Source organism: Triturus cristatus, chromosome 3_1 (genome assembly GCF_964204655.1).
Source record: "Triturus cristatus chromosome 3_1, aTriCri1.1, whole genome shotgun sequence".
In the NCBI taxonomy this organism is placed as follows: domain Eukaryota; kingdom Metazoa; phylum Chordata; class Amphibia; order Caudata; family Salamandridae; genus Triturus; species Triturus cristatus.
Window position 1 is genome coordinate 1,027,124,931 of NC_140583.1, and position 14,683 is coordinate 1,027,139,613.

A 14,683-nucleotide genomic window follows, 5' to 3' on the forward strand; every position below is an offset into this window, starting at 1 on the left:
AAAAAATATAATAATACATTCATAAATTAGCATTTCAAAAACCTTGCAAATTCACTTAAAAAACCATAGGTTTCACACACGTTATAGTTAGGAATTAGCATTTAAAAAACCTTTGAAATTCACTGAAAAAACCATAGGTTTCACACACGTTATAGTTAGGAATTAGCATTTAAAAAAACCTTGCAAATTCACTGAAAAAACCATAGGTTTCACACACGTTATAGTTAGCTGGACATTTCACTCGTAGAAAACCATTGAAATTCCCCCGTTATAGTTAGTTCAGCTAACTATAACTCGCGCGCCCGCAATCCACTGCTGATGACATCACATATTACATCACTCATGACATGGTCAGTGACATCACTCATGACATCACTGATGACATCTCAAATGACATCACTGATGACATCACTGATGACGTCATCCATGTGATAAATTACCACATCTTCTCACACCCTAATATAACCTTTGATACACCGACTAAAAATGTCAGAGTTCCATTCTCAAAACCATACATACTGCAATACCTATAACTACATACCCACTTTAACTCTTAGGTCTACATACACCTCCACTCATTCACCTGTACAGTCACTCATACTTACGCTCACTCCATACAAGACTATCATATGCATTTATACACCTATATAGACACTCACACACCACCAATCATCCATAGAGGTACTCTCGCACCTAGTCAGTCATGCAAATAATCACACTCCCATTTACTCACCTATGCGGTTATACACACTCAAGTTCACTTACTTATAGTACCACATTCTTACGCTCTTATAGAATCATTGATACAAGCACACACTCATTCATACAGTCAATCTCACAATCACACTCTCACATCTACCCACTAATATACTCTTACACGCATATATACTGCCTTTCACATATGTAGTTAGTCACAAATGTACCACTGAGATATACATTCAATCCCTAACACACCCATACATACACTCACTCAACCATACAGTCCATCACAGATGCACTCTTAAAACCATGCACCCATAGAATCACCCACTCACACATCTATGCATAGAGTCACACACACCCTACCCACACAAACACTCAGGAACCCATACAGATACTGAGACAAGCAATCAATAACTCATATAGACACTCATATCGCTATTCACAAAACCATGCAGCCACTTATACACCAACATACAGACACATACAAACATTTACATAGTTTAGTCACTAGTCTGCAGTAAGATACATTTAATGACTCACTTATAGAGTCAGCTGCGCACCACAGAAAATCATCCATTTACACACTTGTACACCCACTTATTCTTCAACAGGCCTTTCCCTATATATATTAAACATATTAAAATTGTTCAGAAACACATACTCAATGGATGATGTCATCAGTGATCTAATTTGAGATGTCATCAGTGATGTCATGAGTGATGTCACTGACCATGTCATGAGTGATGTAATTTGTGACGTCATCAGCAGTGGATTGCGGGCGCGCGAGTTATAGTTAGCTGAACTAACTATAACGGGGGAATTTCAATGGTTTTGTACGAGTGAAATGTCTAGCTAACTATAACGTGTGTGAAACCTATGGTTTTTTCAGTGAATATATATATATATATTATCTACTGGCAGTCACCAGTAGATAGTTATAGTTAGGACCGAGTTTCCATAGGAAATCTGAAAATTCTATTTTGAATAACTTTGGCGCCGGTTGACGAATCCTCGTGAAATTTTCAAAACTAATGGGGTGCTCTGCTCAGCTCCTACCCTGAAAGTCTTGGGGTGATTCGTCAAGCGGGAGCCGAGAAAAAAGGGGGGTCCCAAAACGCGTTTTCCCCATGCATTTTCCCATAGGACCTTTAGACGAAGGTACAGCCCGGACGGCTGAACAGAATTACTTGAAATTTGGCAAAGAGTTAGTCCTCAGGTCAGGCATGTGCCTTTTGGATATATGGTGTCAATCTGTTCAGTAGTTCCTGAGAAAATTGCAGTTAAAAGCACATAAATATCTATAAGCGCGCACCGTGCCTTATCATCGAGTAAATACTAAAGGAGTATTTTTTTTTAGGGTCTCCGCTAGATAAGACCACTCCACAAACAGTGCAGGTGACTTTAGGAGCATTCACCTTCTTCTGACCCTCTGGAAAAGTAAAAAATTGCCAAATAAATGAGTCCTTTTGTTTCCTCTGCCTTGGGGGCACAAAGGTCTCCTCCTCACTCCCTGAAGAAGTCTTCTGTTCAGCCATTTTCAGGTGCAGGAAAAGCTGTTCAGTTTCTTTCTCCCAGGAAATAAGAAGTAGTAATGAGGGGAGTGGGTGTGGTGTTGGAAGATTCTGGAACTGAAACTACTTTGAACCAATGAAAAGTGTTGTTTCGTAATCACATGACTTGGCGTGCGCGCACAGAGCACGCGCGCATGCGCGTACGGAGCACGGGCGCACGGAGCACGCACGGAGCACGCACGCATGCGCACGCGGAGCACGTACGCATGCGCACACGGAGCACGCACGCATGCGCACACGGAGACGGAGCGCGCACGTTGCGCGCACCGTGAAAAACTTTTAAAAAAACAAATAAAAAAACTGTTTATAAGTTTATGGAAGATATAGGTTTCACACTTAGGAATTAGCATTTTAAAAACCTTGCAAATTCACTGAAAAAACCATAGGTTTCACACACGTTATAGTTAGGAATTAGCATTTAAAAAACCTTGCAAATTCACTGAAAAAAACCATAGGTTTCACACATGTTATAGTTAGCTGGACATTTCACTCGTAAAAAACCATTGAAATTCCCCCGTTATAGTTAGTTCAGCTAACTATAACTCGCGCGTTATACAGACAACTCGAGCTTCACTCTCATTTCTAGTTCATGTCAGTCACAGCCCCTTGGTGAAAAACATCTCCGAAATTCACTGTTACTCAGCTATAATTCTATGTTTAGTTGTTTGCTTAAGATACGTCAACAAATGGTGATGTATTTTTAGCAAAAAGCGGCACATTCCTTGAAGATTCATGTGATAAGCCACCATATACCACTTTCTAATGTACCAAATTAGCACTGCTCAAGCTCTTCGACTACTTAAGACACCAGTCAGTGTAAAATTGCGACCGCCTCTAAGGCTCACTTTGTGTGAAACAGCCCATTGTGTATCATTAGGGTCACATTGGTAAAAATGCATTTTGACATAAACACGTAGAAGAAATTAACTGAAGAGTGTCAAATAGGACATTAAATAATTTACCTCCATCTTTACTTTGTACATTCTAAAGCGACTCATTCCCTGTAGATAGTAATCTGTAAATACAAGTTAGTACAAAGTAAGCAGAGCAGCATCTACAGTTGCAAGATCATGCAACAGGGCATTAAAATCAAGCTCCACAACTGAGTCTTGCTTTTAAAAATGTTTGCTCATATGCCATATCTTACAAGACTTAGCCATTTATGCAACACTCATTTATTAAGATGATCAATTGTGTGGAGGTCCAGTGCTCCTCATATAACATGTCTTGAGGGCCTGTAAAGAGTGACAGATGCCATAAATAGGAGTAACACACCCACTCAAAATGCAAAAAATAATTGTACTGCAGAGGTTTCAATTTTTTCTTAATAACGTTTCCATTAAGAAAATACATATGAGTCAACTCTTTTGAAAGCATTAAAGACCTTAAACGCCCTCAGTGAGGTGACAATTTTGAAATACATTTTTTTACTGTTTCAGAGGATATTTGGTAGTCAGGTGGATGTGATGATAAAGAAATATGATGTTTAGTGGTTGAGGTAAGTGAAAATCCATCACATTTAATATTTCAATGTCTGTAAAATATTGAACATAATTTGGAAACTCAGATTCTTCACTATGATAACCCTATTGGGGTCAAATAGAGATTGGCAGAGATGCAGAACCTCAATAAATTGGTGGTGATCCTGTCCCACCAAACTTGTGGTTGCCCAGCTCTACTTAGAGGTGGGAGAAGTGTTGTGTTTCCAATGATGGCACTTCAGCTGGTTCTGCTGTAGGAAATCTCTGACCTGGCCTGACATCTGCCATAGGGCCACAAGATTCACATCGATTGTTTTCCCACCCATTTAGGGGGGTGCGACTGTCACACATTTAAACTGCCGATATCCGCAATGTGAATGCTTACAAGGGCAGTGAAAAGTTACTATGGTTCCAAAGTACATGGACAAAACTACCTGCACATTGAGGCCATTTATTGTTTGCATTGAGGAAACAAGCTCCATTTTGGGGCCTTAATTTCTCAGTATAAAAACTTTTGCTGGCAGGGGTCTTTAAACATGGCACCAGCTCAGCAAACAGTCAGTGCTTTGAAGGGAGCCATCACTTCAGCATATGCTTTCATAGCACAGAGATATCCTCCAAGCGGGCAGGGTTTGCTCATTGGGGCGGATGGTCCTCTCCCACAGTGGCAGAGGCAATAGCTTTCCTCACTTTGATCTGTCAGTGGGGTGCCTGCTCAAACATAAATTATCCTGATGTCTAACAAACATATGGTACCAAGGCAAGGGTGGGTTCTAGGCACCTACCCCAGGGGATTATAAATGGTTTTGAGTCTTTTGTCCCTATTTTAAATAGATTTTCCCTACTATCTGACTTGTATGGCCTAGACTGATGTTCAGTTTTGTCTCTGAGTCATGGCTATTGTGTTTGCTTACTACCCTGCCTTCCTCCAAAGCTGGGCCACTCACAACTTTACACCCTGCTCCACCATGCTCAGTATCTACTCATTTAGAAATCGCTAGTAGTGATGGTGTCCCCTGTTCCGGACGAACCAGTCCGTTGTTTATCCTCTAATGCTAAGATTGTTTACTGGAATGTTGCTGGCCTGGTGTCCAAACTTGGTTGCCCCGTTTTGAGTTCTTTCATCGATTCATTATATATATGTATATTTCAGGAGACCTGGTCAGTTTTTCCACAGTACCGAGTTGGGTTTGATAATTTTTCTTTGGCTGCTTCCGTTTCGGGGAAGGGTAGTCCTTTGGATGTGTTGGCAGTGTGCGTTAAAACTTTCCTCTGTTATACATCCAAGATGATTGATTTGGGCAGCGCTAATGCTCAGTGTGCCTGCCTCTCCTTCCTGTCATGCATTGTGTATTTTTTGTATAAGGTATATTGCAGGCATGAGGGAAATAGAGCAGAGATAAAGATTATTGATTTGATTGGAACCCACATGATTATCCTGCCTGCAACTTATTTTAAAATAGTGACAGGAGATTCTAACTGTAAGTTTGAGCCATTTCCTGTCACTCAAGAAGACACTATGGGTGCCGAGGATCACATTTTGGGAATTCCAGTGTGTTCAGGTCACAGCTCTGGTCCCATCATCTGTGCTCCTCTCTCACAGTATCTGCACATTATCCCCATGTCAGTGGAAGAGCCCCAAATTCTGTGCCAGGGTCCAGATAGACTTGTGTGTCTGTCTCTTAGACAGTGAGTGTACCAGAGTATGACATTAAAACTGGCCCTGTCTTCATGCCCCTAAGTTAACCCTGATGCCAAAACATGGATTGATTTACAAACAATTAATGTTTAAAATGTGAAGGCAGTGCATTCAGCAAGTTAGTTCCTGTCTTACTTCACATGCTTTACTTAATCTTGCTTTCCCCAAGAAATAGCTATTTTATAATGCTATTGTTTATCTGTATTTGTTTCTGTGCATACTTTGAGCCATGCCATGTCTTTATGAGGGCCTTTGTTTGAGCACTCTGGCGCTTAGGCTGAAGCCAAACAAAGTGCCTGTCAGTGGGTTGGCCTTTCTGCAGGGCATGCACAACAGTGTTTATGTGAGGGAGTGCAGTATATGTTTGGAGGCAATGAAGAGAGGGAGATGCGAGGATGCGCATTCTGGAAAGATTGAAAGGAGGGTGCTGAAGAGGAAAGAGATGTTGTTGAAGATGTGCAGATGGACGAGCTATGCAGCGAAAAAGAAGATACATATATGACACAAAGCTCACATAACTGAAGGCCAAAACTTTTTCCACAGACCTCAATGCCATATAATTCACAGACTCACTATTTCAGAATTGTAACATTTCCAATATTAATTTTTATAACAAATCCTTGTTGTTACTCATTTGTCTTAAATCGCTAACAACAATTGAAAGCCAATCATACTGACAGTTTTAGGTATATTTCAGTTTTTGTGTCATTCATCTGGATGCAATTACATCTCAGAGAGAAACGAAAAAAAGTCTAGGTGGCACACTATGGGAACCACAAAAATGTATTTGTCATGTTCCTTTATGGATAACCCCCACTTTTTTAATCCCCCCTGCACATTTCTATATAACTGCTTGCAGCCAGCAGCTGTGGGTGTTACCCAAAGCCTGACTAGAGCATTTTTTCAAAAGTTAATGCTGCATGCAGTGCAAGTCACTGGACAAGCATACATTTTAAAGGGCTAAAGTTGTCACGCTGTACAATTCACTCATTACAGTAATTGTTAAACATATTAATGCAGTAAGATATAGGGCAGTTTTTAAGGCGCATAATATTTCAAGAATATATGTTCGCACTGTTATATAAGCCTTGCTTTATCACAACATTAATTTTCATTAAAATGCACCATTTGCCAATTTATTTTTCATTTATTTTCTAGGGAGAGGGACCCACCATAGAACCCGGGTTTGTCCAGTAGACTTGTTTGTGTTGTTATGCCCAAGGTTTACCCCTCACCACTTTCAAATATCACCAGCCACCACTGGACGAGTAAGGAATGAAACAGAGATGAAGGATCTAAAAGTGCAGTGAGAAGGCAGTCAGGGACTGCAATGAGTACGATGATAGAAGAACTTCTTTGGAAGGGAACCAAGAGGCCACAAAAGCCAAGTTGGTTGTAGAGAGTTTGTGCAACTTTTGAGCTATATAAATCAGAACTATTTGTGTGAAAAGATTTACATTTTCCTCTACATGGACAAATGGCTGGATGGCTGTTGTGCTCTCAGCCTTGCCCTATTGACCTATCCTTCTTGATACAGGGCGGCATTTAGTTCCCTAATCTTTCCATTTATCCATGAGTGGCAAGGACGGACACATTCTGGGACAGTCGGGGCTCTATATTCAGTCTCCATGTGTAGGAAAATCTAATTTGCACATAGTGGCTCAACGATTGGATGATGGCTAAATCCAAAACTTCTTGTAGTTGAATATTTAGAATGAAGTTTAATCAAATGACTTAGAAAAGTTGTAAGATTCACTTAGGAAAATTGTTGGGCATTGTGGTCCGCACTGTAATCTTTCAAGGCATTTAAACATTCAATCAGTGGTAAACATTTCACCATTGATCTTGGATTCTCTTAGCATGATGCCTGTATATGGGAAAGGAGCCAGAAGTCAAGGGCAGGAGCAGGAGCAGAAGAAAGCCCAGCAGCAGTTTCCTTTGGTGTCCAATTTACTCATCTCCTCTTTTCATCAGTCTGTGATTTGGGGAGCTGTCCCTTTTAACTTTTTCTTGCTTCTTATATTGTATTTGATAAAGAATGTTGTTTTTAATATTCTTGGCTTACAAACTTTAGAGTAAGATGAAACCTAATGCTTCATTGAAAACCAGCAAAAGCCAGAGAAGTACACCTACCACTCCAAAGAAGAGGAGCCATTGCCCGTTGCCTCAACAGTACCTTTGCCACAACATCTTTAGCACCAATTTAACACCGAATTCCAGACTTTGACTGGATGGGGTTACCCAGGACAAAGATCTCATTTGCAACACATGCACCATGTTGAGCCTGGCATCATTGGCTTGTCTTTCCCATTACATTTTGCCTTCAACCCTCCTGTTTTGTTGGCTTCTTTTTTGCTGGCTGTACGACTCCGCACACATTTGCACTTCTAACCAGTGCTAAAGTATTTGTGCTCCCTCCTTAAAACATTGTAGAATTGGCTTACACCCAACCTGCATATTTAATTTACTTGTAAGTCCCTAGTAAAGTGGCACTACATTGGAATGACCAGCAGGAAAATGAATGCTAGAATTTGGGAACAGAGACGCAATATCCATTGCAAGACAAACACCGCTAAGATGACAGAACATTTCCTGTACATAGGACACACCACTAATGATATGACATGGGTGATTATTGCGCATGAAATCCAGATAAGATATTGTTTGAAAAAGAGCAGAGATGGATTTATTGTTTGTCCATGTCATAAGACTGGACTAAATGATAATACTCCTTGGAACGGGTTCCAGATTTGAGATTAATCCAAGGGTGACCATTAAAAATGTGCTAAGGGATCGATTGATCTGGTATGACAGAAAGAAGGTAATAGAGTTTAAATATCTTTTGCCTGATACCGGCATGCCCAAATTGCTTAGAAACAGAGGAGGGAGACCCCTTCTCATTCGTAATCTCCTCTGAATTTTACATGTTCTGTATGTTTCTGTTCTGTAAATGACTAATATACATACCACATTTGCCTATTTTTAAGATACAGCATGTTGTTCCCAATTTTGACGTCTCATGACAAAAAATATATAGAGATTATTTCAGGCATTCGGAGAGCACATTTTGAATTCATTTGCTTTGCTATTTTTAGAAACAGTAATGTGTTCCTAATCTTGATATTTTTCTGGCAAGAAATCCAAAGACTCGAGGAGCATTTGGCAAGTGTCCTTTTCATTAAGCAGGACTGCCCCAGACTCCTTATTCCAGTTGGGTCATTGTCCAATAGCTGGGGGAGTTCCCCAATAAGCACACACTGCAAGCAGAAAAGAGTTGCAGAGGTTAATCCTCCCCGCTCTAGCTGCAGACTCATATGGAGGGAATGCAATGAGGTAATGATGCACACACGAGGTGAATGGCTTTACTGTGTACCCAGAAGATCCATTAAAAAAAAAAAGCTGCATGTTGCAGTTAGCATGCAGTACTTAGAGGACACCAACCTGATCTGCAGTGGGTGCGTGGCCTTGACGAATTAAGTTACGGGGGTATGGGCTCTTTTGAAACTGAAATTGCAAGTGAAATTGAGGTCTCCATCAGAGAAGTTTGCAATTAAAAAAAAAAATTAAGTTCAAATACTCCTTCTACATTGTGTGACTACAGGCCCTGCCCACCTCTAAGTATCTAAGATGCTATGGACAATATTGCATAAAGTGTGATTGCATGAAATGCACATACTATATCACGAATTATATATTCCAAATTCAAGAGAAAGCTGTCCTTTCCCATTGAGTGACATGATAGTAGACTGTATGATTGGAGTGCGTTGATTACTGATGCAATTGGCGGATATTATCCACCAATGTAAAGCCTTATTAGATGTATAATGATGTCCTTCTACCCTGATCATTATAGATTAATACAAAGGGCAAGATACTATGATGATGTAATGAAGGTTGTAAGTTACAGCACATTTTTAAGAGAGCACAAATAACAAGTACACATGTGTCATAGGGATCTGTTGGCCCTCAAGAAAGCCACTTGACCAATGGTGACATATACCAATATGGATGAAACATGTAGACCGAGAAGGGAGTAACCATAAGAATCTCAGTTCACATAAACTGTTTTTCACCTTAACCAAGGTTCCCAGAATAAGATTTTCCTGTGTAGCAGGGTTCCTTAAGGTAATTGTACTAATCTTTATCACTAAAAAACACACTCTGCTCCTCTGTAATACAGGCATCGTAGCATACCCGGATGCACTATGCGTCTCGTGTGGGAATCCTACGATGAAGCATGCCACCAGCTGATGCTAGTGCGTGAGGGATTTTCTAAAAACTTTGTAGGTGTCCCTGGTGTAAAGATTAGTGATATTTAGGAAATAAGTAGTGGTCTCTCTTATTGCTTGGTTTATAAAGATAGGGAAGGGAAGAAAGCCTTCGATTTTTTTTTACTCTCTTTGTGATATTGTTTACTAGTTCCAGCTTAGCCAAAAATTGTGGGTGATGAAGTCTGTGGAACCCAGGGCCCTGCAAGACTGCCGGTCTGGGCTGTATGAGGTGAAAGAATGAGCTCCCTTACCTAATGGACCTCCTTGAGGGTTTTGTACTTCAATCGCCTCAAGCACCACTTTGATAGGTCTGAATTAACCCTTCTCCTGATCACAGATGAAGGCTTGGATAAAGAGAGTGACCTCCTTTCTTTAAAGGAGCAGGATGGGTCATTGGAGGGTGTCAGCCTATGCCCTACCCTGACCCTAGAACATGAGAGGGACTGTCACAAGTTGCACTTTGTCTCTCTCTTGTCCCTTATCCCTGGGCTCATTACATGGTGCATCCATGATGTTGGTACTGGGGACAGTACATCTTTGGAGCGTTAAATCTAGAGGCTAATTGAGCCAGCATTAAAGAGGAAATCTGTCCTGCCCAGTGTTTTTGGTCCCCAAAATTGCTGCTCCAGGTACCACCCTAGAACTTGGTTCTGCATGGATTACTGGGGGCTCAAAGCAGTCACAAAGAGTGCTTCATCAAAACCTATCCCGCAAGCTGATGAGCTCCTAGACCATGTTCTCTACCCCAGAAGGGCACTTCCAGTTCCGGGTAATGCCCTTTGGGTTGAAGAACCTTCCTGCAACATTCCAGAGGTTGGTCACCAGGTCCTGGCTAAGTTGGAGAAATTCAGTGCCGCTTATCTAGGCAACATTGTGGTCTTCAGTTCTAGCTAGGAGGACCATTTGAAGCACCTCAGGGAAGTGTTTCAGTCTCTGCAGAGGGCAGGTCTGACTATCAAGGTTGTTAAGTGCCAGATAAGGCAGGGTTCAGTCTTCTACTTGGGACACCAAGAAGGAGGAGGCAAGGTGCAGCCTCTCCAGGCCAAGATTGAAACACTTATGGCTTGGGAACTCCCCAAAACCCAGATGGAGGCGAGAGCCATCCTATGTCTCAGTTGCCACTAGAGGAGATTCGTCATGGGGTATGGCACAATTGTTGCCCCCTTGACAGAGCTCACCTCTAAGAAGCTGCCCAGACAGGTGATTTGGACGGAGGCATGCCAAAATGCTTTTGAGACCCTGAAGAAGGCATCACCTGTGCTCAAGGCAACTGCCATCTCTGTGGAATTCATTATACAGAAAGATTCCTTAGCACATGGCATAGGGGACATGCTCTCACAGCTAAAATAGAGTGCCTGGATCAAGCAATAGGCTTCATAAGTAGGAGCTTACTTCCCAGGGAACAGAGGTGGAGTGCAATAGAAAGGGAAGACTTTGCAGTGGTCTATGCACTGAACTAGTTGAGTTCAGACCTGCTCAGGCTCCCTTCCAGGTTCACACAGACTATAGACCTCTCAGATGGCCAATGCAGATAAGGAGGGAAAAATCTCTAACAGTTGAGGTGGTCCGTCTGCCTGCAAGGAAAGGAATTTCTGGTGGAATACCATCCTGGAGCAGACCACACCCATGCTGATGGTCTCTTCAGGTTTTTCGCCTTAGTGATGAGTACTCCCAAGATGTTGGGTAGTTCTCTCCCCTTCAGCTAGGGGTGACACGTGTTAGAACTGGCATCCTTGCCGTGCTTACCCCCTAACTTTTTGCATTAAACCCTCCTGTTTTGCTGACTTTGTTTTTGCTGGTTTTAGGACTCTGCACACTTTTTAACTGGAAAGCGAAGGTGGCGGAGATTTGCCTATTCCGCTTTCCATTGTGAACGTGGAGATAGGTAAAACTCCGCCTGCATGGTGGTGCGGAGTTAGCCGCTCCCTCCCCATACCAAATTACTTACAAATGAAAAAAGAAGGCACTTACCTGCGTGTCTGCCACCTCCCCTGCATGGCCGCTCTCCTTCCTGCTCCTCACGTCCTTCTTCAATAAAATAACTCCTACATTGTATGTCTTGCACGTAATGAAATTTGACATTTTCCTGCCTTTTCCATTTTGTGCCTGCAGCCTGTCCTGGGCCATATGACTGTGTGTAGCTGACAGTTGAAATGTTTGTATTCTACCTAGACAGCCACACACAGTAGACAACTTAGGTGTGTCTGGAAGGATCATGACTGACAGGATGGGAGGGTGGAGTGGGACACAGCCCTACTTACACTTTAAAAGGCTGTGTACTGCCTTCACACACATGGCTACATATCCCCTGTTAATAGTCTGGAGCCAGGACAGGAAAGGCAGGATGCCTGTGGACTTCAAAGGGAAACCTCTAGTTGCTTCTCCCACTTCAAAGAAATGCCGTAGTATAAATATTGGACCTCAAATACCAACTCTTCAGTGCACTTGTGGACCTGTGGACACTTTGCCAGGAAGACAGACTAATGTGCTGCTGAAAAGACTGCCACTGTGCTGGACTGCTGCTCTGAAGATCTGCTGCCCTGCTGTGATGACCTGTTGCATGCTGCATTCTTCCCTGGATGGTAAAAGACCAGACATTCATCTGTTGAACTCAGGACCCCAAAGTGCCTCATAGAAATAGTTGGCTGACCTCCTGACTAGAGACATAGGGCAGAAAGCTCCACCAACTTTGAACCTAGCACCCGGATTCTGCCATCTATGAGTCCTACTCTGCTAAGTGGTGCCACCTCAGTCGTTGACTCTTTCGAGTGGGCCTGAAGGTGCTCTGCCAGCTCATGTCTGGATTCAGCAGAACCAACACATCTCCTCTGCTCCGTGGTATAACCCCGAGCAGAGCCGATGATTCGCGTCTGCTGCGAGAGTTTTCCCACTGCCCGCTTTGGAATCGTTGCCAGTGTGCAGCTTTCCCAACGCCGGCTCTTGCATTGCAAATCTCTCGTCAACTGCAGCTGTTATGATTATGCAGGTTCTCACATCGCCATCTCGCAGCTCTTTTGAACTGATGCATCTCCTCGACTGCGTGACACATCCTCAACACTAGACTTCACATAACAAGCCCTCGTTGAAATTTCCATGCTTTTTTAAATGCTAATTTCTAACTATAGCGTTTTTAAAACCTATGGTTTTTTCAGTGAATTTCAAAGGTTTTATAGATGCTAATTTTTAACTACAATGTCCCTGAAATCTATATTGTTTTTAAGTAAATAAAAAAAAAATGTGCATACTTTTTGTAGTGAAAAACTAACTGTAACAGTAGTCTGTTATAAGATATAATTTAACAATGTTTAAAACTTAATTAGCACTAATTAACATCTAAGTGTGGAAAAGTGTGACGCAGCAGCTGTGATACCTGACTTCGAACAACAGCGTTCAGAGTTCGATTCCTGGCTCCGGCGGAACGTTAGCCCATCACTATGTCACTGTGGGCAATACCTTGCTTAATCTTCCCGACGCACCCGAGCGCCGGGACACCTCTCTGGAGGTAGCTGTACACTTTACAAATACTGGCATTCTTTAAATTTAAAACCATAGTGATGAGAACTATTAGCACAATATTTTTTTCTTCTATTCTGAACAATATTTTCTTTATATCTTCTATTTAGAATTACGGCAATTAATAGATGTTTTTAGGCACGAGAAAGGAAATGATACGGTTTGCCGCGTAACAGTTTTTAAGCTCTCCAACGTATGAACATATTAAGGAGCTTATACGTGTGAGGATCGAAATCGAAACCTTTACCGCTTCACATTTAGTAACTTTTCTCAACACGTGCACAAGTTAAACAGTGAAAACGTGAGTACGTGTCAACTGTAAAACGTGACATCTAAATGGGCGGAGCCGCATGTTCCTTCTATAGACTACTCAATAACCAAAAAGTATATAAACCACATCCGTTGATCAATTAGTTTTGTTTTTGCGTGTTATTTATGCATGTCCATTCCGTGATGCAGGTTCCGTTTTCTAGCGACTGATTCTTCTTTTGAGACAACAAAACATAATACAGAGTTGTAAGTTGTTTGATTATGGCATAGCAGATATTTATAATACGTAGCTATTTGTGATTATTTAAAGATTTGTATTTAGAAAAAAATTGTTATTGATTGTTTTTGCCATTTATATGTAACGTCAGCAGCTTGTATTCAGAAACAGACAGAATAGAGAAAACACTGTTCCTTTGCTGGCTCCTTTGAGCTTATATAGTGTGACTTTGTATATTATAATATTGACACTATACTTGACCTCAGAGGTGTTGGTGACCCGTGGGCGCGAAGACTAAAGATTTATATGTAACGTCAGCAGCTTCTGGTTCTTACTCGGTTTCCGCCGGGATCATATAGTGTAAGTATGTATATTGTAATATTCACATTCAGACTGACCGCAGTGGAGTTTATGACCCGTCGATGCAAAGACGAAAAATGTCAAAGTCCCGGAGAAAAGAAGTTCAGTGTAATTTTTTCAGACAATAAGAGTTGGAGATTTGTTGGCGCCAGGAGTAAACCATCTGAAATACAGCTTACTGACCTTTATAACTTACTTGATCAGATATGTTTACAGTGAGAATATTTTTCGGAATTGTACTTTAAAAAAAGATTGTTTGAATAGATACTTTCTTACTGAATGCCTTTGATAAACCCTACATTTCTAAATGATATTTTTGTATTTCTCTTTTTCTCTGTTGTGATTCCTATTCTCCTTCTTCCTATAGAATATATAGGAATAGTAGTGTTTATTATACTACTATCCTCTATGTTCTTAAAGGAGTACGTGATCTCTTAGCGGAGCAGTGAGCGACCTCTAAGCACTACAACATAATTTTCCAGAGTTCTACAGAATAGAAATTGTAAAAAAAATTATTTTTTTGTTGCGGTCCTTATTCTTGTTCTCCTGTGGAATACTATAAACTCACCCTGTATATTTTAATACTGTGACTTTATAGT